This window comes from Daktulosphaira vitifoliae, unplaced genomic scaffold, assembly GCF_025091365.1.
Source record: "Daktulosphaira vitifoliae isolate Bord-2020 unplaced genomic scaffold, ASM2509136v1 Scaffold_5, whole genome shotgun sequence".
Lineage (NCBI taxonomy): Eukaryota > Metazoa > Arthropoda > Insecta > Hemiptera > Phylloxeridae > Daktulosphaira > Daktulosphaira vitifoliae.
In genome coordinates, this window is record NW_026099576.1 from 28,858,495 (window position 1) to 28,885,933 (window position 27,439).

The 27,439-nt window shown below is 29.9% G+C and overlaps 1 protein-coding gene and 1 long non-coding RNA gene across 6 annotated transcripts in view; one reads left to right on the forward strand and one right to left on the reverse strand.

The window, feature by feature from the left end:
- Positions 1-27,439, reverse strand: part of LOC126908685 (uncharacterized protein MCAP_0864-like) — a 244,180-nt gene that overhangs the window by 114,432 nt on the left and 102,309 nt on the right. The window lies entirely within an intron of this gene.
- LOC126908712 (uncharacterized) lies at positions 5,216-6,791 on the forward strand. The gene is made up of 6 exons (XR_007704820.1): positions 5,216-5,371; positions 5,431-5,507; positions 5,595-5,740; positions 5,963-6,115; positions 6,207-6,425; positions 6,482-6,791. It is a non-coding gene; the product is annotated as an uncharacterized LOC126908712 (long non-coding RNA).

The window sequence follows — 27,439 nt, forward strand, 5'->3', positions numbered from 1 at the left end:
AAATAGAAAATTTTATGAGAATTAAAACAATGTTATTTTTAAAATTAATATACAGTCAGGAAATTTTATAATTAATATTTACAGTACATTTATCAGAAAAACTCATTATTTTTTTGCATTTTTATCGTAATAGAGCACTTAAATAGAAATCATAGTAATCATTTCTAAGTAATTTTTGGTATTTAAAAAGATTCTACAATTAAAATATCCAGAACTGAATTAATTTTAATGATTAACTTTAACTAAAAAAAAAAATTAATATTTTGAATCCCTCTTGTGGGCGGTAAAAGGTTAGATTTATAATAAAAAACCAAATGATAGATAAAGACATGCATCTATATAAAAAAAATTTGTATATTAATATATTTATTATTTAATAATTTATAAAACAAATAAAGAAATTCTAAACAACATAACTGTCTACTATTTCCAAATGGCCTACGTCTTTTCAGTCGTCCAAATAGTGATCTAGGGTAGATGCGAGCTCAATTTCGGTTCTTTGCACAATAGATTATGGTAGTGCCTACACTCCGATTTNAGTGGCCTACGTCTTTTCAGTCGTCCAAAGAGTGATCTAGGGTAGATGCGAGCTCAATTTCGGTTCTTTGCACAATAGATTATGGTAGTGCCTACACTCCGATTGCCCGCATTGTGGCTGAGATCAGACTAGCTAGTCGATAAGTGGAGAGACACTTTTTAGTTGTTTAGTTGATTAGTATAATATTTCGACTCTGATTTATTTGTATTTCGTAGCTGGATATACCAACGCGAGATCTCAAATAATATCTTTGTCTTTATGCAAAGAACCTTATGATATGTGGCCTACTTCTTTTCAATCACCTGTAGGACGACCTAGGTTAGATGCGACTGTACTATAGATTTATGCACGATAAGTTATGTTAGTGTCCTACACTCCGATTGCCCGAACTGTGGCAGAGATCAGACTGGCTGGTCGATAAATGGAGAGACACTTTTTAGAATGCTTATAATTAGTTGGAGTATTAACTATGATATTATTGTGCTAGTACTATGTCCAGCCAAGATGTGGCGCTTCAATAAGTAATAGAACACTATGCAATCTAACACAATGTAACCTTTTAGTATGCTTATATATATATATAAATGTAGATAAAAAGAAATAAATAAACACCAATATTTTATATGTGTTAGAATATTTATATCACCAAAAGTATTCGACCGAAAATAAGATGTATAATATTTTCAATAATTACAAAAGATTGTAAAAATAGTGCAGATTTGATATAGAATTGTAACTATAATGAAACATAAACTCACGCACATTCACTTTTTGTATCTTGGTTGAGTATTCCAGAGAGCCGTAGAGATGCAGAAATAGAATGGCAAAGGCGTCCCAGTGTCCGCTAGAGGGATGTTCAGAAACCGCAAAAGAATCACACAGTAAAAGAACCACCGTAGGAGAAGCGCCTCGTAAAAGAACCACCGTAAGAGAATCACCTGAATTTGGGTGAAAATAGCCTTTTTATAGCCTGCAAAAACTGGTTTAGCGATCTCTGGTGAGATTCTTGAAATATCTTTTGCTGCATTTGATTAGTTAATGTGATAGAATCTTTTACGTGGGCGTTTTATGGAATGCGTAAGAGGGTGGTTAAATCTTGTGTAAGGGTATTATTTTATTATTCATCTTATCCACGGGGGAACACTGATTTGGTGATATATTTTATTAAATATAAATATTAATTATTACATGTATTAAAATGTAATACTACAGTTTATAAGAAATAATTGACAAATTATTGAAATTAAGACATTCATGTAGCTAAATTGCATAGCTGACACGCCGTTTCATATCACGATAATAAACAATGGTTTAATTAAATGGGTATAAAACAGTTTATTTACAATTTTTTTTTTAATATACTTTTAAATTGCATTGATGTTAATATTTAAATGAATTCAGAGTTTTATAAATTTTTTATTTACAAATACCATTTTTGAAGTGATCTTACAAATTAAGATTGTTTTGTTAAATTAATATTAATATTTGATTTTAATATTTAATTGTTTGTTTTTTACTTACGTAATTACTTTAAAATAATGTAATTATAATCTGATTAAGTGCGTACTATGACTTATAAACATAATAATATTCATGATGACAACATTTCGATCCGTTTATGGAATAAGACTGTTTAAAACCTGTAAATGGAGCTAACGACAATAATTGTAATGAGTCTGATAATGAAATTCAACTAATATTTTATATTCAATATAATATTTCAGTTTTGTTTATTTATTCAAGATAAAAAAATCTAATACTATATTATTACAATTAGTAGTTTATAATTAACATTATATCACAAAAAAACTTTATAGGTAACCCAACCCAACTCTTTGATGAAATCATTAATAAAAATTTTACTTATACATTTATAAATAGTTGGTTGAGAAATTAAGATTTTAGGGTAGTGAAGATTTTTAATATTTATTGGTAGATCATATTTCTGTAATACTCATCTTTAATTTCATAGGTTAATTTTGATGAAAATTGAAATATGAGTCATATAATTAATAAAAAATGACCGAACATTTTTTTAATACCCAATTTTTAATTTTATAACTTTTGTAACAAGTTCAAAAATGGTTAAACTAAAAAATTTTGTGAATTAAAATGAGTTGATTTATATAAGATTATAAAACTTGAATAATTTAGGCTATTATCAAATGTTTCAATATTTGAGGTTGCAATTAAATTTAAAAAATAACTTACATATATCTTATGTATAGGTAAAGAAATACTATTAAACTCATCATTATCATATTTTCAAACTAACATCCGATCATATTGGGAAGGCTAGAAACGACCCTGCCACTGTGTAGAAGCTTTAACTAACTATGTATTACTTAGTCTTCACTGCTCTCGTAAATTACCTCATTTATATCACACCTTTATACCAGCACTCAATATAACTAAATGGCATAAGTTATAACTAATAATTATTAAATAAAATTAAAAACTAACTTTAGGTTAGGTATAAAGTAATAATGTTATTTTTATTTGTTGCATTTAAAATATATTCAATTAAAAAAAATTGTTTGGTATTTGATAGTATTTATTTATTTATAAATAAATACCATCATTAAATTTATTTATTTATAAATAAATAAAAACCCAGCATAGTGGGGTCGTGGCATAGTTGGGTCCAGTATAGATGATATCTGACAGTGATTAAAATCACTATCATAAAAAACGCTTCGATGAAAATCTGTAGTTAGTGTTTAATTTAAAAAAAATTTGTTAAAATAGCATATTTTTGGATACGATAGCCATTTGTGCATAGAAGATAGGTCGTCAGGACAAATTGTTTTTTTTTATTTTATAGTACATGTAAAAAGCTTTAATTTGATATATGTTTGAAGGACGCAGTATTTCCGGAACATTTTCAAAAATTAAGTTGAAAAAGTTAATATTTGTAAAAAAGTTTCTATTTTAAATCCTCCTTAATGAGCAGGTTAAGTGATAGATTTTCAAAAAAATGATATCAAATGAAAGGAAAATGTCTAAAGTTTTAGTACACAAATAAATTATGTTGATTTGTTGATTTTTGACAAAGTTATGGAAGTTTGAAGAAAAAAAAGTGAAAAAAATGACAAATTTAACGATTTTTAAATTTGTAATTTTTATGGAAATTTCCCCCATTTNGTGAAAAAATTTCGAAAATTAGCGATTTTTAAATTTGTAATTTTTTTGGATATTTCCCCCATTTGCGGGGAACGAGGGAATTTTTTTCAATTTTTAAGGGTAATGTCTTCAACTAGATACGATTTGTGATCTTTTGACGTATTTTTGAAAGAAGTCGGTCCAGTTAGAGCTGAGAAAAAGTGGCAAAAGACATAAAAAAAACACATCATAGTAAAATTAATACCTTCTCAGTTTCGCATCGAAGCTAAAATTACTAGAAATATTATATTAATTTTAAGTAGATTATCAAATAATAATTACTTATTTTAGTTTTAAATTTATAGTTACACCAAATTTATTTAATTTTAGTTTTCAGTGACTGCTTACATTTCCACAATAGGAAATTATTTTAAATTCTAATTCAATGCAAAAGTAATTCATACCTGAATTAAGTTTTATTTTTATCATAATATACAAAAATAAAAGTAGGAGAAATTAAATATTGTAAAAGCATAGAACTGTACATAATTTTGTTGCGCTTTTCCAGTAGTAAAGTAAATGTATTCATAACATTATTAAAGTTAATTTTTTGTCCTATATTGTGCTCAATGCTCAATATATCCAAATTTAATACGTTCTTGCTCAAAGTCATTTTTGCCTCCAAAATGTTCACACAATTCATTTGCACTAAAATTTATTTTTAAAAAATGTTCCTCATTTCTTAAAGATGGAATATCTAAAAAACACGTTGAAACCATATCATGTGCAGTTATTAAATCAATTTTAGAATTTTGTAAATAATTTGATAAAATATTATCTTTTCCAAGTATATTGTTTAATAAAACTAATGAAAACTATATTTAAAATTCACCATTTGAAAAAGTAATTCTAGTGCTTCTAAAATAAATTTAAATTTTATATAGAGAAGTTCTCTATCAGCAATTCACTGTAATGAGTTATTAATTTCTGACAAGTTAATGTACACCGAGTCTATGCACGTTTATGACTTCCCCATCTTATCTCTGAAATTACTATAGTATTAATACTAGGCCATCAATTTTCTTTTGTTCTTCTTCAAATATTTTGGTAAACTTGTTCAATTTAAATGCGGGGGTGTTTAAAATAGAGTGATTAATGCCTGTATTTTTAAAAAATGAGTACGCGCGCGTTTAAATGCCTTTTTAGACATCATTTTATATGTTTACTAAAAAACATATTTTATTTAAAAAAAATATATGTTAAGTCTGGTTCCAATTATTTGTCTAATTGCTGCACATTGAGCGAATGCCGAATATTCGTCTACTAGCATAAGTAGTCAAATATAATTGTATTGTTATATCATTGTCAAACGGATTTACCATTTCAAAATATCAGCATCTATACTCTTTAAAATATTAATAGTATATCATTTATATAATCTGTGTTAGATGTAACATAGATAATGCTAATGTTAACATTATTTGGCCTGTGCAATATATTGACTTTAATATCATATACACTATTTCAACAAATTATATATTTAGCTGTGAAATCTATCTGCTCGTTATCATAGTTAATTTGCACTTTTTCTACATGGAGAAATAAATCTGTATTGTAGCAGAACTGTTATTTTTTTTTACTTTTATAATAATTTGTAAATAAAATAACGAATTCAAAATTATTTGTTATCTTTAATCCAAAAAATCCTGAAACAGCTGTGACTCTAATCAAGTAAGAAATGATTAAAAACCATATAACATCATCTACAGGCAACTTGAAATTTGATTTAGGTGATTTACAGTCTGGTCCAAAACGATCCATATTAGATGTAAATCATGTATAAAACTAACAGCATAGTATTTATATTGTACATTAAATACATAATTTAATTGCTATTAAGCCTATTATTAATAGTTAAAATTAACTTTAATTATTTGTTTTTTATATTTATTAGTTATGTGGATCTAGAGATCTTAAAAATGGAAAACTTACAAAGCATGATGCTCATCTAGTACAAAATCTCATAAATAACTATTAAAAAACTGACACTGTTCATACCCAGCTAATAACTCAATTTAAAATAGAAGTTACTGCTAATAGGTAATATTTGAAAAGTCTAATTAACATAACAATGTATTGAGTATCCAAAGAATGGCCTGACACAATAAAAATAATTCATCATTAAATCAACGTAGGGAACTAATTTAAGTAATCTAATAACCTAATAATAAGTAATTAAAACTGAGAAGTTATAATTATTAATTTCTTAATAAATAATTTTTCTTGGGAAATTTCAACAAAACTTGTGTTTTATTTTCCAAGCATAAACCTAAGTTTTCTGAAATATTCAACAAAGAAACAAATTACACTAGTCATCATATTTAAAATGAAATAATTGAAGTATGTGCAAATGGCGTAAGAGATTCAATTATAGAAGACATTAATAAACAGACTTTTAGTATAAAGTTTGATGAAGTAAGATAATAAATTTAAAAATGAGCATTAATAAAAAAATATAAAATTAATAAACACTAATATTACTACAAAATTTTTGCTTTATTTTTAGATGTTATGAAGAAGAACAAATGTTTTATATTATTTTAAAACATGTAAATAAAATACTGAAGCTTAAATAATTTCACAATCTTATGTTTATGCTTACATCATGTCTGGAAATTTAATGGAGTCTATCAAAAATTAGAATTAAATTTTCAAAAGCGATTTTTACTCATTGTATGTTCATATAATAAATCATTTGGTTGCAGATATATGAAAAAATATTAAAGTAAAACCAATATTAATAAAATATGTTTGTTTTATTAAAATATTAAACATTTTTAGGAAACTAAGTTTTTTTAACATGATTAAATGTGTATGTGTTAATTTTTCTCTTCCCCCGTGAATTGTCAATTAGTTGAATTGGAAAAAAACTTGGATATAAAAACAAAAACTTTGGGCTAATTAGAAATAGTAGATGGAATTGTAAATGTAAAAACTGTGAAGCCATTAAATAATGTTTCAAGAGTATTTGTATTGTACTTAAAAGAGAAATAGAAAATAAAGTTGATAGAGATGTCAATGAAGCAAAAGGTATAATTTATAGACCACTATTGTTTTTATCCAATTGATGTAAATTTTTTTATATTATAATTGGTAATTTCTGTATTGGCTTACTTTTTTTCTTCCAAAAATGTGTTTTGAAATTGATAAATTATCTCTCAAATTTACTTTAGCCATACTATTTTATAGTAACTCAAAATAAAAGGAGAAAATTATTAAGAAGATATTTATTTAGTAATTAAAAGGATAATTTATTAAAATTATTTATATTTGTTGGTATTATATGAGCATGAGAATAATTGAGTTACTATAATATTTATTTAATAAAGAAAATGATATAATATAATTTTCTCTCGGGATATGAGTACGAGGGTATATGAGAAGATGTAAAATATAGAAAAACAAAGTGATGTTTGAAAATTTATTAATATAATAATAATTTTAAATAGAAATTATTGTGATTAATTATCACACATAGATCATCAACAACGCCACTCGTACCAGTAGTTATCTAGGCTTGTGCTGACTGTGAGTCGAGTCAATAAAAACCTCGAGTAGTATAGGAACCACAAGTGGGTTCTCTATCTTCGCAAGAGAGTCTTTATTAGTATTGACTACACAGTTAACCCACTCAAAGATTAGACTAGGCTGGCTAACTTCGTACAAACGTTATTGATTCTCTTTATTTATTTAGACAATATTTTATTCTAGAGATCACTTTACTTTTTCTGGTTTCCTACTTAATTTATGTACTCATTATATTTACTTTGAATATGAATTTACCTTAATGATTTCAGGACTAATGTTGAAAAAATGAATATACTTCAATTTTCTATGTAAAATCGTATTTTGTCAAGCCACTTCTTGCATTCGTTAAAAGTTCATAAGGTGAAGTGGTAGTGAGTGAGATTGACAGTGTTTATGCCCTTTTATATTAAATTTAATTCATCTATCTATGCAAGAAGTGTCACGACCTTTTACTATTATCTGTTTATTACTCAATTTGTATTATTTATTACATATTATTTTACTTAAAATAGATAATTTGTCACAACTAAAGAATTTCTTATAATTATTACAGTAGATTTATATCAATGTATTTTTAGACATATTTCTTGGAATAGCTTAAAGTAACATGAATGATATTTTTAATTTGATGACTAATAGATATTAACATATATACTACTGAATAATGAGTGGTGTATGTATTATAACAATTTCTCACGAAAAAAATGTTTTTATAACATAAATACTGGCTAATTGTTAATGTAAAAATAGTAAAGTATTCTTGATTATTCAAAGTTACAGTTGTCATAGAAACAAATAACTTTAAAAAAAACAGACATTTTCTTAGTAAATTTGAGTTATTTTATACTTTTTAGTAAAATTAATTATCTTTTTTCTCGTTTATATGGATTAATTAATTATAATGTTTGATGGAATGCACGTTAAGTCATATATGTTGATACAATTTATTTTAATAAAATTCAATACAATTTTCAATGGTTATAAAATGCAGTACGATAGGGTGGCCCACCACTCACTGATAACTTAAATAACTTTTGATCCAGTTAATATTTTTAGTCGATTTTTTTTTTAAATAATAGTTATATGTTAGGTCTATAGCTATATCTCAATAATTAATTATTTTACATTTTATTAAAAATATTAATTATTTTTTAATTTTAAATAAAATGTAAAAAAAAAATCTAAGATAGCTATTTTGTAGAGTAGAATTTAAGAAAAAATTTTAGTAAAAAAATTTCTTATTGTTTGTGAAAATTTTTCATAAGATAATTGGTACTTTATGTAATGGCTTACTATTTTCCTTCCAAGAATGATTTGTAAAATCGATAAATTTATCTCACAAAATTAATGTTGGCCATATTATTTCTCTTGGAAAAAATATTGAGAGTCAACTTTTAGCTTTTATTATATACATATATTTCTTTAATAATCTATAGCTGAATATTTTTTCTGTATACATTTAATAATGATAAATTTATCATTTTGTTTTTTTATTATAATAAACTAATTAATATATTCTTAACTTAATTGAATGTAATTCAGAAAAGTTGTAAGAAATATATCCAATGAAGGCTGGATTTAATAATTTAATTTGCCTGATAAAATTATCCAAGCTGTTTTTTAATAATTTTATACTTAAATTCAAGAATTATTAGCTATATAATAATTTTTAAGTTCATTTCGAATGCCTTGTATGTATGTCAACATTGTTTTTTCAAATGAGAACACCAATTTTTAATTAACTACTTACTAGTATTCTTGTTTATTCAAAATACAATTAATATAAAAACAAATCATATTGATACTTTATAGTAAATTTGAGTTACTTTATACTTTTTAATGAGATTAGTTTTTCTTCTCGTTCATACAAATTAATAATTATATTAGCTATTATTCAATGTTTCATGGAATGTACGTTAAATTTTAAACGGTGATGCAATTCGTATTGAAACGTATTATAATAGTGGTTTATATCGCTGTTAAATATAAATCTAATGTGGTTTACCAATTCGCTTGCACTTTTCTATGGGCACATCTACAATAAAATTTCAGTCGGTATTATTATTTTCTCATCCTAAAGAATATTTTTATATAATAACACATATATATCCTACATTTGTTGTGAGGTTAATATCTAATAGCTACTAGTTGCGCCTATACAACTGTGTGTATTAAATTTTTTGGATACACATCACTACAGTTTAGACTACATTAGACTTTCTATCCAACAAAAAAATGTTGAATACATACATTGTAATATACGAGATTTTATATCTTAGATAAAAAAAGTGATGTAAATTAATTGATTGAAAATATTATTTGACTACATGAAATTTAAACAAAAAAGTTAGTTCTTTAGTTAATGATACCTCTTTTTTTATCATAACCTATATATATATATACATATGAATTTGATTTTGAGAACTGCCTATAAAAAGTCATATTGATATATGAAAGTTTGTTTTAATTTATATTACACTTTCAAAACAAACGATGACTTTAAACTTATAATATTAAAATAGCGGGCTGTACATAGTTTGATGTATCGAGACAGTTATGTCACTAGTACGCGCTATAAATTTGCAAATGTAAAAAAAAAACTGGCTGTACTGTGCTAACATTTTCAAAAAGAAATGTCGCATGTACGAGTTTTAACATTTGCTATAAAAAAGTCATTTGTTATATGTATCTTAAATAAATTGATACATTCACAATTATTTTACAAGGCTATTGAATTGTGATAATTTTAGTGGTATCTTTAATCTAAAAACAGAATTTTTTGATTTTTATTTCACATAGTCAAATAATATTTAGAATAATAACTGCGTTTTATTTTTATTAAAAACACTAAATTTCTCGTACATTATAATTTATGTAATCAATATTTTTTTGTGTGTAAAAAAGCAAATGAGATATGATGAATTTAAAAATCTAGTACATTTAGATGTAATGACATAACTAGAGGCTAGAGGCTAAAAAAAAATGTAAGATATATATGTGTTTTTATAAAAAAAGTATTTTGGCGTGAAAAAATAATAACACCCCTTATGTTTCTTCTACTTTAGTTGTAACTATGAAAAGATGCCAGGAAAATAGGAAACCCGTTTAGATTTAAATTTAACAGTAATTAAAATCACAATTGTAAGTCGTCTCATTAGGAATGTGTCCAAGAAGTTCTGTATTAGTGTCGAATCTAGTTTTAGGACGAATTAAAATTCTTATTTAGTATGGATCATTAGTATGGTTAAAAAAAAGTATCGAATTCAGTTACCAACATTAACTAATAACAACTTTAATAGTACCTGATTAGCACTAACGACTCTACGACTGATCTATGAGTATGTGCGCGCTGTTGTAAATAAACAAATTACACACTTTTCTTAAATTCATTAAAAATATAACGAAGACAATCGACATTTTACCACGCTTGCCGCAACTTACCTTTATTTATTTGATAACGTAACCGGGACAGTATTATTGTGGTTATTAAATTAAATACTATTATTGTTTACTTATTATTATTTCGGGTTGTGTACACTCGCTGCCGTCTCTCACCTAATTTGGACACTACAAATATCTCTAGAGATCCAGTTAGGTTATATTTAAATAATATTAAATAGAAATAAATGCTTGTTATCGTTGTTAGTTGAGAGTCCATATTTATTTGGTTACCAAATCGCGAACTGCCCTTTTAGTGGGATATAAATTATACAGGACTAGCGTTGCCCCGTTTAGGTATAGCTTAGCCAACTTTTAGGACCCTAGCGAGAAAGCACGTTGCAAGATGAATAGATTTCATCTATTATAATGTAAAATTGAGTTGTAATACAATCTTATTGTGATAATAGTTTCGGGTAATTAGCATGTAATTTATTGCATTATGTAACCTATAGTCATCGCTGGGTGCCAAAGTGTTTGTGTCAATTTAATTGTAGTTTACTAATTCAAAGTGTTGTTGATGTTATTTATGGATAGTTGTAAAAATNTCATTTATTATTTTCGATATTTTTTGTTAGAGGTAAATAAAATTAATTATTGGAGACTAATCAGTGAAAAAAATAAATATTAGTACACGTGTAAAAACCTGTAAAGTATGTCTTATTGACAATAGAGTAAATCATTTGAACCTGCAATAGGCTATTGTAGGTTCAACATATGTATTAAAAATAGATGTATACATAATAGCATTTAGATAAGCACAATAATTGTGTTATACTATAATGTAACATATAAAATAGCAGAGAATTATTCTCAATTTTCATTTTGACTGGGTTTAATTTGCTTGCTGTGTTACGATTAGCAAATTAAAAAAAAAAAAAGTATATTAATAGTACTAAATATTAAACAGTATTAAATACTAAATAGTTGTATTTAAAATACTACTCAGTTACTTTTTATTAAATGTATTTAAAAATACTATTTTTAAAATTATAAAGAGCAATTGTGCTCTTTCGAACTTAGAAACTTTTTCACACCTGGTGTTTTTTATCGAACTCTTTTATCTAGCTTCGATACGCCACCCCATTGTGCTGGGTTTTTTTATTCTTTTATTTTTAGTTTTAAATATTTATAAATTATTAAGACAATTAATTTTTTTTATTTTGTATTTTGTGAGCTGTACCATTTAAGAATTTTTTTTAATTCTTTAATTGGATTGTTTATTTAATAAGTGCATTTAAAAAATCTACCTAAGCACTTCAAGTGATTAAAAATGTTGGTAAATCAATAGTTTATGACATGTCACTAAGGAGATCGTAGATTGTATCTTAAATTATATAGATAAGTGTTTGATTCATTGCACAATATACTGATGGTTTGTTGAAATCATTATCCTAGAACATCAAGCAGTTGAAATTATTTGTAAAACAATAATTTACGGCATGTCACTAGGTATTGGTTCTCATAACCTATTTGGTTCTATAAATTTTTATTTTGAAGTATAAAAGAATATATATATTCAGATACAAAGTATAGAAAGGAAGCTAATTGAAATAATATTTCAAATTTATCAATTTTTATAAGATTATAAAATAAATAAGTAGATTAAAGTCAGTGCTCTTATTATATTTTTTTTTGTACAACAAACGATCAAGCTTTGCTGGACACAAGGTAAGAAATTATATTTCTAAGCATGTCATAAAAAATTAAAGATAGATTTAAAATAAGTTATGAATAATTTTTATCGTGGGAATAATAGAATTAACTTCTAAACGTATATAATTAAAAAAAAATTATTGTTAACAACTATTTCATCATCGCTATTGTATGTGTGTAACATAAATGTTTTAATTGTATTTATCATTCATATAAAAAATAATTCAGCTATTAAAGCTTGGTGCCCAACAATCGGACAGTTGCATTTTACGCAAACACACATCGTTTTCTACATATACTACAATCGATAAAAATATCAAGAGTCATAAAATCCTCTTCCAGAACAACTGCACATTTTATAGTAGAATTAATATTATTTGAGTTAGTGTCATCCGTGTGTAATTTTCCTTCACTTTACATCTTACGACAAACCATATGCAGTCATATCATTTTAACAAAAAAATCTATGATCATTCACCGCATATTTTTATTTTTACCTGTAGCTAAACAAATTTAACTAGCTCATTAATTTTATCTTATCGCCATTCCCTATCACTCTTATTCACGATAAACCATCGCCAATTATATATTTAACATTAGCTCATACTACTACTATTAATTATGACAATTTTATTCCTTTTCTTTTAACACTTGCGACTACTATTTTTTTATGATGACACGCTATAAAGGTGTTTTTATAAAATAAATTGTAACGACGTTATGATTAAAGTAATTGTGGATTCAATTTATTAGACTTTTAACTATAACAATAAAAGTAAGATAATTAAAAGTATATTAAGTAAATAAAGACAATATTAAAGCCCGATATGAAAATCAATATTACTATCTTTCAACGACACGTGCGGCGGATGTAAGTCACAGGTGAATTAGGTTTACCTAGTCGCCGACGTGTCTCGCGGTGCTGCACCCCCTGACCTGTCATATCTACCGACCGCCGGATAAGACAAACTTGTGTTATCGTCAACACTAATGAGTGCGACGGTGGACAGCTGATAATTACGACCGGATAACGTGCTAATTCACGGTAACTGAATAGTGCGCTATTACGGGCCGTGTCAACTCTCCCTCACTAAGCTGTGCAACCGGTGAACTAAATCTCAGTCGATACAATTCTTTTCTCTCCCTCTATATCCTCTCCTTTATAGCATCGCTAAGTCCCTTTCGGGAAAACGGGCTTTCTGAGGTGTTCACTATCGCCTTCCTCTAAGGATAGCGGGTGACACTCCCAGGAGGAGATAGGATTGGGAAGGAAAGAGCAAGGAGATCTAGGGAGCAGATGGTGGTATTGGATTGAGGAAGGTCTCGATGTCCTCACTGAGATGGTCGGGAGATGGCACTACCTCTCCCTCTACCGGGTCCTCTATGTCCATCTGAATGTCTTCCGTAACAATACTGAGTGCGACGGTGGACAGCTGATAATCACGACCGGATAACGTGCTAATTCACGGTAACTGAATAGTGCGCTATTACGGGCCGTGTCAACTCTCCCTCACTAAGCTGTGCAACCGGTGAACTAAATCTCAGTCGATACAATTCTTTTCTCTCCCTCTATATCCTCTCCTTTATAGCATCGCTAAGTCCCTTTCGGGAAAACGGGCTTTCTGAGGTGTTCACTATCGCCTTCCTCTAAGGATAGCGGGTGACACTCCCAGGAGGAGATAGGATTGGGAAGGAAAGAGCAAGGAGATCTAGGGAGCAGATGGTGGTATTGGATTGAGGAAGGTCTCGATGTCCTCACTGAGATGGTCGGGAGATGGCACTACCTCTCCCTCTACCGGGTCCTCTATGTCCATCTGAATGTCTTCCGTAACAATAATGAGTGCGACGGTGGACAGCTGATAATCACGACCGGATAACGTGCTAATTCACGGTAACTGAATAGTGCGCTATTACGGGCCGTGTCAATGATAAATTTTTTTCACCAAAGTAACACTTTTGAATAACTTTTATTATGCATGTAGTCGCCTTATCAATTTCATCCGCCTGCACAGGTCGGGTTTTATTCACAAACCGATAACAATATGCTAAAATGCGTTGCAATTTTGTTAGTGACGAATAATTATTTAAAATTGACAAGTCAAGACTAATCGCCGACACCAACACTTGCATTGTTGCGCGCTCTTCAGTCGATATTTCTATTAGACTATCTAAGTCAATAGTTGAACAGGGCCACTCAGAACTTTTCTTAACTAACCAAACTAACCCTGCACCACATTATTAGTTCGAGTCGCGGCAGTGACACAGTTTTGAGTGGGGCGACGCGAGACTTGAAACAAATTAAATTTACAAAACACTGACCATCGTTTTTTACTACCCGTAAGTACAAGCATGCACCGTACGCCGTAAGTGACGCATCCACGAACCCGTGTACCTCAATCTCGCTTTTACTGCCGTCACCAACTACTCGCCTTGGTATTACTAATGTGTTTATTACACATAATTTTGCACGGTTTTCTTTCCACTCGCGTTCTATATTTTTGAGTACCTTATTATCTCATCCGATTTTTAATTGCCATAACTTTTGAATTAAAATTTTAAATCTAATGATTACTGGATTTATTAGTCCCAACGTATCGAAAATTGCCACTATTTCAGCCAGAATAGAACGCTTTGTAATTAAAACATCTTTATTGTATTCTTTTACCATGTACTGATATGAATCATTGTTTTTGTTCCAGTACATACCTAATACTTTGGTTTCTATATTTTCTGGTACTGTAGTACTATCATGTTGATTTCTAGAATGCTATAAACTAGTCTGTAATATACTAGGTTCGTTGCTAGCCCACTTTTTTTTTTTTTTTTTTTTATTCACAATCCGGCATGATGTGGACCGCCCTGGAACTACCGCGAGGTATTGCTTCAGGGCGGTTGCTAGCCCACTTACTCATTTCAAAACCCGCTTTACCCAAAACGGTAATTAGATCGTCGCGCAGTTGATATACTTTTTTCTTCGTGTTCGCTCCTCCCAAAAAATCATCAACATAAAAATCTTGACATATCGATTGACAGGCTTCAGGATATTGTTTCTTCTCTTCGGCGGCCAGCTTCTTCAAACACGCCACCGCTAAGTACGAAGAGGTTATCACTCCATAGGTAATAGTCTTGAGGCAAAGAATATTAATAGGCTGGCTTGGATCTTCTCTCCATAATATTCTCTGATAATTACGCTGCGATTCCGATACCCACACTTGCCGGTACATTTTTTTATGTCCGCCGTCAGGACATATCTATGAGTACGGAATTTCGCCATTATAGTAACTAACACTTCCTGAATGCAAGGACCTTTCAGTAGTACCTCGTTTAAACTCACCCCTGTGTCTGTTATCGCAGATGCGTCGAACAGTTCGAAGTCTGAACAGATGCGTCCGACTCAGTCATAAAATTATGTTGCGAGCCGATATCTAATAATGACAAAAGAGGCCGCCGCTGATAATCATAAATTATTACTGTAGCCGTTGATAAAAGAATCGATGTATTGACCTGACGCGTATGTGTATGAAACGAAGACGAAGTTGACGGTGTATTATTGTTTACATTTTTTCCCATTTTATGTTTATTTTGATAACCTGGGGATGGCCGCAATACGGGCACATCATTAACTTGCTTATCTTCCCGCCGAATATGTAATAAACTATTATGCGATTGCGAACATTTAGGACACCGCCGTTGTGTACATCGTTCGCCTGCATGCACTTGTAAACAAATTTTACAGAGATTTAAATCAGCTATCTTTTTAATTCTCTCTCTCACACTTAGACTTAAAAGTGTCGAACATTTATACACTGTATGCGCTTGTTTACAAATAAAACATAGTTCACTCGTAACTGCAAATCCGTTAGACCTAACAAATTTGTTTCTTGCTATAGGCTGTTTAAACTCTTTTTCCTGTTTTCCCATATTAACAGCCTCTAAAATTCGAAAACGAAATTTCAAAAACTTTAAAAGAGTCTGTGCTTCTGGTTCTTCNGAGTCTGTGCTTCTAGTTCTTCTTCTTCCGCAGAAAATACTTCCCATTTCCTCACTGAAGTTGGGTCTAGCTTCGATAAAATTAAATGTATTCAAATCGCTCCGCGTTGTTGGGGCCTTTGACCTAATATTTCTAACGCATATATATGATTGACAATTGTGCCAGTTAACGCACGTAACGCAGAACCCGATTCTCTTTTTAATGGCTCCAAATCAAACAGGGCGCGCACATGAACTTGAATTAGCACTATGCGGTTGTTATAGCGCTCTGTTAGCCTACTCCATGCTATTTTATATTGCGCCGCAGTGGTTTCCAAACTATGTATTACCTTGGCCGCCACTCCTGTTAGAGATGATCGCAGGTAAAAAAACAGCTGTACGTCTGATAAGGCTNAAAAAAACCGCTGTACGTCTGATAAGGCCGTGTTTTCATGCACAATTGCTTTAAATATTCCTTCAAACGCGGACCACTCGGTATACTCGCCAGAAAACTGCGGTATAGAAAGTGGCGCTAATTTTATCGCCGTTTCAATAGGCCCTACTAGTGGCTACCATCGTCCNTTTTATCGCCGTTTCAATACGCCCTACTAGTGGCTACCATAGTCAACCCGTGGGAAGACTATCTCCCCCCACAGAGGTGTCCAAAGTGCTACCACCTGTTGCCAAAATTTTCTTAGCACGAGCAACGTTCTAAAAGTATACATCCTCGAACTCTTCTCTATATTTAATCGTAATATCCGAATCATTCGTTAATCCTTCTACTTGCGACTGCACTTCCTCAAAATCGTTCCATTTTTCCACCACATTTTCCAGTCTAAGTGCCATCTGATCAAGATCCATATTGGCTGCATTATCTTGTATATAAGTAGCCAGTCGTATGACGCGACCTTCAATTTTCCTCTCTGCGAGATAAGACTCGTTAATTCAGCCATTGTATTACACGCTAATAATACGCTCGAAACGGAATTGCCTGTTATTTCTTCTACACTATCGCTCTTTACACTCTAATATAATTAAGATACCAACTTTAGTATTTGTACAAAATGGATTTTACGCACGAATATTTTTTGGCAATCGACTTAAAACAACTGTATACAGAATATGCACATATATATAAATGTACTAATATTTTATCTTAATTAGTATTGTTTTATTCCTTTTTTTTTTCAAGTAATTGAAGTTGGAACTTTATACGCACAGTAGAGTTGAACGCACGAGTTCTAAGCCCAAATTCGACTTAATACTTTTAAGTCAAGACCGCACTTTGCCACGAGGTTGGCATTCACTATACAAACGCACTACCCAACATAAGTAAATTCTTTTTCATTCAATCTGGATGAAGGACCAATGTTTTGCGGGTTTACTTAAGGATATAATCAACACCGCAATTACTTTTACGAAAAAACTTAATTGATGAAAATTACATTTTTATTGGGTACTCGCGCGTTTGTTACTTGTTATCTGGGCCGGGTGTAAACCGGCACTACTGCTATAATATAATCGTAAAGCTTATCACTACTCAATACACAACAATAGTATTTTGTGGGATTAAAATATGGTTACATGCGTGAGAGTCATTTCTATTTTCTCTCTAGTAATCAGCTAAAATTATTTTAAAGGAAAGTCCTTCTGTAAAAACAAAAACTATTTCATTTAAAAAAGCATTTTTCTAAATTTTTTAAAGGTATTTTGAGACATTATTCAAATGCATTTTATTAATCATGACAGTCGTGTCGACTTACGNTGACACGACTTGCGTCGCAAAAATGTGGTCGACACTGGTTTTGAGGGTAGAGACCCGTGGGCCGTTTATTAAATGAGCGACAACAGATTATGTTAACAAAAATAAAACAAACCGAAAAGATAAACACAGTAATAATAATCTTCGCATAATATCGCGGCACTTTCGCTGGCGTCGACGACGCGATGTTCGGCGTAATCCTTGGACGGCAAAATGGTTAGCAGCGTTGTAGGCGACGGTGCGCGGGTGCGGTTCGGCTGTCGACGTTGTCGCTTTCACAACGGGAGGAAGACTCTCGCACCATTTGCGGCGGGTCGTCGTCGGCCGTGCGGCATTTGCTGGACTTTGCACCGTAGCGTATAACACGCGGTGTTGGTCAGTCAAATACTCATAGTAGGGCGACGGCTGATAAAGGTGGCACGAGTCGCGGGGCATCGTGTATAATGAAGCGACGCGGGCCGTGTCACAGTGTTGCAGTTCATTATTCTTCAATTAAAAAATACTAATGAACTCACTGTATAAATATAATATCTCAGTAAATTTCAACTAGATTATAAAAATTTTTGTTTGTTAATCAAAAAATTTTATTGTGCTAATTCCACATATATTTTTGTCAAAAATATGGTTATTTGAAAATTTAAAAAACAAAAAAATTATTTTACTTGGAAAGAATTGAAAATAGTAGTAAATGAATAATTTAAATTCATAGTAAAAATTAATATTAAAAGAAGTATAAAATAGATAAAGAGGTGAAAGGGATAATATTTTGTGGTTGAATAAATGATAATAAATATCTCTTAAAGTTTTAGAATTAATCTTAATGGTTTATTACTAAATGGATTGTTTGTTGTTCGAAAGCAACTGCTATATACTGAACACCCTGTCTACTGTAAATGTCATATCAGGTAGTGGCCAGACGGCATATCCAAATATACATTTGGGTTAATTTCATGTAATTTACACCGGTAATTGTAATTATTAATTTTTAGTCATAATACTCAATGGTTTTTTTTCTTATAGTCCTTTTCTTTTTCAAATTATTGTTCAACCACAGACTATATAAAAACAGATAGTTCACTTAGCCGAGAACAATAGAAAAAAAAATCAAGCTCTCTGATTGGGCAGAAGACAAAGCAGTAGAGACTGTTGTACAATTCATATTATTGTGCAAATATTTTACAATATTATTGTACAATTCCTCTATCAGTTACAAAAATTATCAATGATATTGGAATTAGTGACACTATTATATTTTAAATACTTGAACGATAATTAATTATATCTGTTCGCATACTTATTTGTTTAAATAACGTTTAGTCTTAATAAAAATGTTTTTTTTTTAATATTGTCTGACATTATGAATATTATGTTTAATTTGTATAAAAGTTGACATTTTGTGTAGTTTATTATTTCATAAATTTTTTTCAACGTTTAGTTAGTTTTACCTATAATATATGAAGCTGTAATTTTTGGTAAAACTGTTAATAGTATTATATTTTTTATAAAATTTGAATTATTTTAGATATAATAAATAATAATATAAATTATATAATAAATTTTATATTTTTATTATTATTATTATTGTTAGCCATTTTTGGCCAAATTGTAGCCATTTTCACCGTGAAGACAAAATAAAGTCCGAAATTTTTTTTCCCCAAAATAAAGTATATTACATTAGCTTTAATTTAATATATATATAAAAGCGTCAGTATTTCCGGAACACTTTCAAAAGTTAAGTTGAAAAAGTTAATTTTTTGTGAAAAAGTTGTCATTTTGAATTCCCCACTGTGGGCTGGTAAAGGGTTAAATTTATAAAAAAAATATACCAAATAATAGGTAAAGACATCAAATATCTATATAAAATTTTCATTTTTGAAAAAGTTATGGTAGTGTTAAGAAAAAAATGTCAAAAATTACTGATTTTTAAAATTGTAATTATTTTGGAGATATCTCCCACTTATGAGGAATGAAGGAAAATTTTTCAATTTTTGAGGGTAACGTCTTCGACTAGATACGATTTGTGATCTTTTGACGTATCGTTGAAAGAAATCGGTTCGGTGAGAGCTGAAAAAAACAAGGTAACAGACACACAAAAAATAAATAAATTAAAGAAACACACATCATAGTAAAATTAATACCTTCTCAGCTTTGCATCGAAGATTAAAAATACTGACCACTAAATATTGTAGGTACTGCATCATGACCAGCCGATTTTTTGTAGTCTTTATCAAAAACATTTTATCGTCAAAATGATCCGCGCAAACTACTAGATTATTTTTTTTTGGATAAAGTCTCGGCCAAATAATTAGTTTGACAATTATTCATCCATAGTTTCAAACGATCGTTTTCTTTAGGATAAGAAAAAAAGCTTTTATCTTTGAAGGAATATGTACTTGGATAAAACTTCACTGAGCATCGCATAATGGTGAGGTAGTGAGATATTTTGAAAGAAAGCACCAAATATAACACGAAATAAGATACATGTGATCATTGACAACATTAACAATAACAATTGTTACTGCTCAAGTCAAATTTAAGTAGTTAATAATTTACATTATAAAAACTGATAATTATTTAATTTTCATGACTAATTTAGGAATTTTGAGTCATAAACAAGGTATANATTTTCATGACTAATTTAGGAATTTTGAGTCATAAATAAGGTATAATGGGTTTAATACCTTAATTTAATGATGTATTAAAATAATTTATGTCAATAATTATGTTTATATACGGAATTTCATAATATTTATGCTACAGCAGATTTAATAATGAAATAAATTAAAAGAATGTTTGCGCTCATACAATATAAATCAGTGCAACCGTATGTCATACGGTTGCACTGATTTCAATTCTCCAATCAAAAAACCGTTTTGTTATCGGGCCAAGTGAACTATCTGTTTTCATATAGTCTGTGGTTCAACTAACATTATCTATACTATGTCTATCCGCCGATTACCACTATAAAAGTATGTAAAAATTCGAATTATAGGATAAAAAAAAATTTAAAATAAAAATTTCTTTTACAAACCTACTATACAATATATTAAATATTATTTAATGCCAATTTTTTAGTATTCGACATATTTTTTTTTGCTTTGTGTTCAAATTATCTTAAGCTGTTTTTGTAATTTAATTTTAATAGTGTTTAGTAAATTCACAGCTAACTGGATTAAGGGAGTTTAAAAAATTTCATTATTATTTAATTAACCTAAAAATAATTACAACGGAGAGTACAAATTGTTTATGCTGAATAATGTACATCAAACTCGAATTTAAAAGTCTATAAAAAGGTTAAACTTGACAGATAAGCCCCAAATCTTCACAACTTTTTTTGTCATAAAATGAGGTTAAATAAAAATGTAATATTTAATAATAATTAAATTTTTTAATTAATATTTAATTATTAATTAGTAATTATCTCAAAAATTAGTTGCGTCTTATAAAAATTGAAGCCACATTCGAAATAAGCATCAGGTTGTATAAGGAATTATCCTGAATATTACAGTCAGCAAAATGATTATTGTTCCATGTAAATATTGTTATTATTATTCATATCATTCCAGTTTAATGTAAACCATGTAAAGTGATTAACATTACAACCTCATTACGGTTGAGTCAACTATAATGATCTTGTATCAGATCAACAGCTAGAATAATATCCGTCAAATAAATAAGGTAGAGCCTACGACAATAAACAGAAAAAGGGTCTATGGTGATGATGATGAGGATAATTACAAATACCTTGTGATTAACTTTAATTTTTCTATTATTCAACTTAAATCAGGCTATATGAATTAAATAATGTTTGTAAAAAATTATTGTAACCAATAAAATAACCATGTAACATAAAATGTTTAGATTTTTTTGAAAAATGAGAAGTTGTACATAAAATGCAATATTATAATAAATACTTAAAATTGTCGACTAAGCTACGACTAATGAATTACAATTTTACTATAAATTTATTACTATGTACACTTTAAAATAGAAAGTATTATACTATAAATTATTTAATAAATTTACTTTTTTTATTTATTTATTTATAAATTTAACGGGCATAGCCCTTTTTTACAATCTAGATTAATAACAATTTAAACATACATAACATAAGTGAGTAATTCAACAGAAACATAAATAACATTACGGAGTAATTCACAGTGATTCAACAGAAATATACGAATATAGGTATATAAAAATACAAGCTGCTATGAGGTACAAAAATAAGAAAAATAACAAAAATACAAAAATAAGGTGGTTAACAAGATAACATAAGTGGGTCCATATTGGCACTATTTAAAATTCTTCTAATGGGCTCATTTTGTAAGTAATTGGTAGAACAAATGGGGATAAAAAAAAGAAAATAGGAACGAGAATTTCTCTGAGGAACTTTAAAATTTATTAAATTTAGAAGATATGGTGAATCAATATTTCCATTCAGCAATTCATTTAGAAATTTAATGCCTGCAGCAACTCTACGATCAGTCAGTGACGATAAATTAAGGTTGTTTGCAACTGGAGAATAATCATGAGGGTCATGTTGGATACCCAATATAAATCCAGCATGCCGCAAAAATCTCCGTTGTACCCTTTCAATTTGGGTGGCATCAGATAAGGAATGAGGGTTCCAAACAATAGAACCATATTCTACAATTGGCCGAACCAATGAAGAATATAATATTTTTAGCGAAGAATTTAGTTTTAAGTTAGCAGCTAATCTTATTATAAAGCCGAGCTTTTTCAACGCTTTACAGCATACCATTTCTATGTGACACTTAGGATCCAATGTTTTACTGAATTTAAAACCAAGGTCAAGTACAGAATCATTAATTCTTACAACATTAGCACCGCAAAGACTATAAGAAAAAATAATAGGTGACCGAGATCTAGTGAATGTCATAACACGACATTTTTCAAAGTTAAGGGTTAAACCTATGTTTAAGCACCATAATGTAAATTTATCTAGGTCATTCTGTAGCATAATACAGTCATCAGTAGAACTTACTTGCAAGAACAACTTCATGTCGTCAGCAAAGCACAAAAATTTACAGTTTAATAATACATTTTTTATACTATTTACAAATAATGAAAATAACAACGGAGACAAGTGTCCACCTTGTGGTACCCCAGAGGAAGCTAAAAATAGTTTAGATTGTGTCCCAAACAATTTCACCCATTGATATCTTTCTTTTAAATAGGAGTTAAACCATGTTAAAAGAGGTTCCCCAAAGCCATTTAATTTAAGTATATTAAGAAGAACTTCATGATTAACAGAATCAAATGCCTTTTTGAAATCTGTGTAAAGCACATCAACCTGGGAGCCTTGTTCAAAAGCATTTAAAACAAAATTACAAAAAACCAAGTTGCAAGTGGTAGTTGAGCGCCCAGGACTAAAGCCATGCTGTTCCTCTAAAATTATATGTTTTAATGAAGGACGAATTACATTAAGGACGAGCTTTTCAAAAATTTTTGAAATGTGAGACTGAACAGAAATAGGTCTATAATCAGACACAGAAGCAGAGTTAGTGGTTTTGGGAATTGGTGTTATAGAACTTAATTTAAAAATAGACGGATAAATGCCTTCATGTAAGGATTTACTGAAAATTAGCCAAAGAGGAAAAGCAATATATGACCTCAACTGGAAGAGCAACTACCACATAGTCCATCCGGACCAACAGACCAATTCCTCTTTAAGTAACAAAGCTCCTGGTGAACATCATAAATACTTAGACTTACCGAACTTGGTAAGTCATACTGTAAAATACCTAGTTGTTTGTTATCGAGATTTATTTTATCAATAGAGTAGGTAGAGGAAAAATAAGAGGAAAAGAGATCAGCTACTTCTTGTTCATTTGAAGAAGTTACGCCATTAAAGGACAATACTTTTGGAATACTGTTAGAAGTCCTATAATTTTTTACAAACTTCCAAAAGTGTCTAGGATTATTTTTAAGTGATTTTTCAGCATTTTCAACATACTTTCGATAAGATTTTTTTGACTCAAATTTAAATTTAGCACGCCAAAAAGAAAAAGTCTTGTAGTTAGAAGAATTAGTATCTGCTTTATACAACGCATGGGCCTGTTTCTTTTGAAAGAGGATAAGTTTCAACTCTTTAGTAAACCACACTGGGTAAGTCGAAACACTAAAGCGACGTTTGGGTACAAAATCGAGAACACATTTATGCAACGCATCATAAAAGACATTAGTGGCTGAGTTAGCGTCAAGAGGCTCTAAAGTAGATTTCCAATTAAAGGCTCCAATAAAAGAACAAATATTAATAAAATTAGATTTTTTTAAATCAAAATATTCATGAGAATTATCACAGTCATTTAATTGTGCATTAGAACTAAGGGATAAATATAAAGCAGGATGATAAGTTTATAAGAGGTTTTTAAAAATATTCTAATATTATAAAAAATATTGTATGGCATTAATCAAAACAATTTCATGCGTATTATAGTGAATACGTTCATTTTTGGAGTAAAATTATGGTAATTATTCTTTAGCATCAAAGCCTAAATCTATACAATATTTCTGTAAATGGTTTAGAATATTCAAATTTATATTACTCAAAAATGAATCGAACTCACAACTATCACTGTTATAATCGTATCTATAACTTACATATTTTTTTCCAAAATTTTCTTTAAAATTGACATAATTTTCATCAAATATATTAAAATCCAAAAGTTCCTTTATCATAATTTCAGCAATTTCAATGATATCACTTTTTTCAATATTTTCATTTCTTGATTGCCACTCTATTAATTTTTGTAGAAGTGTTAGAACAGGGGTTGTGTAATTGAAAAAAATTAGTGCATTACTCATACAAGTTAGCAATGGGATGGCAGTATTAACAGATTCATTTAAATAGTTTAATTGTTCAATAATTATATCATCAAAATTTAAACCTTTCACAAATTCATATTCTAATCTCTCAGATTCCATATTTTTCAATATATCTCTTCGTGAGACATAATAACTAATAGCCCATTGAAGTTTACGAAATGTTTCAACAACGTCGTAGTAAATTGAACTTAGTATTATTGAACCATATCTCATTTTTTTATTTAAATTTTTACTGGTTACCTTCTTTGAATCGGGTCCAAAAAGCCTGCGTTGATTAATTATTTTCTTTTTCTTTTTATTGTCATGCTTCTTATTATCATTATTTTTATATTTATAATATTCATAGCCTTTTGTCAACTCAATCCAATTTTTTTGACTAAAAATTTCATGCAGCTCCTTAATCTTTTCTGTATCTACGTTACCAAAGAGTGTACATGATTTGACGTAATGTGAAGTAATTAAAATTACAAGTATCTTCAAAATATTCATTATNAGTAGTATATAAATAGCGGGTACGGGCTCTCAAAGGTGCCGACAATGACGTCATCTATTGTTCTTAGAACAATGGGTCGCTATTGTTCTCGGAAAACAATAGGTGCGCTACGGGCTCTCAAAGGTGCCGACAAATGACGTCATCTATTGTTCTCGGGGAAAACAATGGGTGTACAGGTGTGCGGCGGTACGGGCTCTCAAAGGTGCCGACTAATTACGTCATCTATTGTTCCCGGGAAAATGTGCAATGGGTGCACAGGTGAGATGCATTCCGTCATGGTGACGTCACACCTGACCTACCGTCACTCCCCCGGCACCGGCGCCCGTGGGGACTGCATCCAGGTGCATCTCGTGACGTCATCCCCCTAGTTGACGACGTCACATCATTGACCAAAGGGGTAAGCCGCTATGACGTCATACCTGAACCTACTACAGCTGGACCGTTACACACACACATACACACACAATCNACACACACACACACACATACACACACAATCCCTATGACGACGTCACGCTAACGCTAACTCTGTGCTATGAAAATGTGAGCCCTACATGCCCTATCACGTCGTGATTGTGTCGTGCGCATTGACGCTTGTGCCCGACCGGTGCGAACGCGCCCTATGACGTCATACCTAAACTTTGTTATAATGTAAACTCTATGACGTCATACCTGAACATACCACTACAGTTTGCTCATTACATTACAGCCTTATGACAACACGCTAACGTAACTCTATGCTATGATAAGGTGAGCCCAATGACGTGCCCTATCAAGCCGTGATATAAAAAAAAATATTTTATATTGTGTTCCGTTACACAATCCCAACTATATAATATATGTTATTTGGGTCGGTCAAAAAAAAAAAAAGTTCATTTTCCAGAGTACCTACACGCTAACGGTTGAACGTATGTATAGTACGCGTCGAGTCCGCGCGTTTGATGTGTCACAACCCTATATACAGCCGTGCCAATTCACCCCGACGTTTTCGTTTAAGTTTAAGTCGATGTTTCGTAAATGATGAATACCCCTTCCATGTGGTTCCGCTACACATTCCAGACATTACGACAGTCGTTGTGTTTGATAAAAAAACCACTGAACACGTGCATAACGGGTAGGCGCAATATCAGATACAGCATTACCACAAGGTCGTTTGTTGTTTACAACATCGACCCTGTGTGTGTACTATGACAAATATTTTTTACGTTAAAATATAACTACAATGCATCCGTAGTTGCTGCTGTAGCTGCCGCTGCCGCTGCCGCTGCCGCCGCATCAGCTGTATCTGCAGCAGCAGTAGCCGCAACCACATGTATAAGTCGTGTTTAGCCGAAGGACTTATGCCGTTACATAATTTTGACGTCATCGGGTTGCAACTCCATTTGTACGGGCGAATACTTCATGTCTATTATAAACTGTTAGGACCAGCCGTCCAGCTTTATCGTTTGATAGTGTTCAACGGTTTGTATAAACGGAGTGTGACATGAACTTATTAAATTAAATATATACATATAGTTTTAGTATAAATGTATATGCTATTATTGTAATAAGTAAAGGATGTAGTCAGGTGATTATGGAAAACAATATCTAGAAAACTTAGTAGGTAACATTGACGGTTAACTCAAATACAGAAATGTGTCGTAATATACTCAGCACTATCATAATATGAAATAACAGTGGGATGCTCTGTTTGTGTCCAAAGCAATGGTCGTTCATTTAAGATTATAAATAATTTTATTTATAAATTATATTCATAAGCTTAGAATAACATGATTGATTTTCTTTAAGATATTCATAAACTATACTTGTCAGCTCTTTTTACTATTATCTTAATAATAAAACACAATATGTAAAACACACAATGTGATAAAAACAAACTATTTTAACGTCATATAAAATATCAAAGTGATTTGTATATTAATTTATATTGTACAGATTTATAATATGTAATATACAAAATGTATATATTAAAAGTATTTAACAAGTAGTTAAATTTATGTATAGTATAAAAAAATTGCTTATTAGTAAACCGAATAGTAATTAA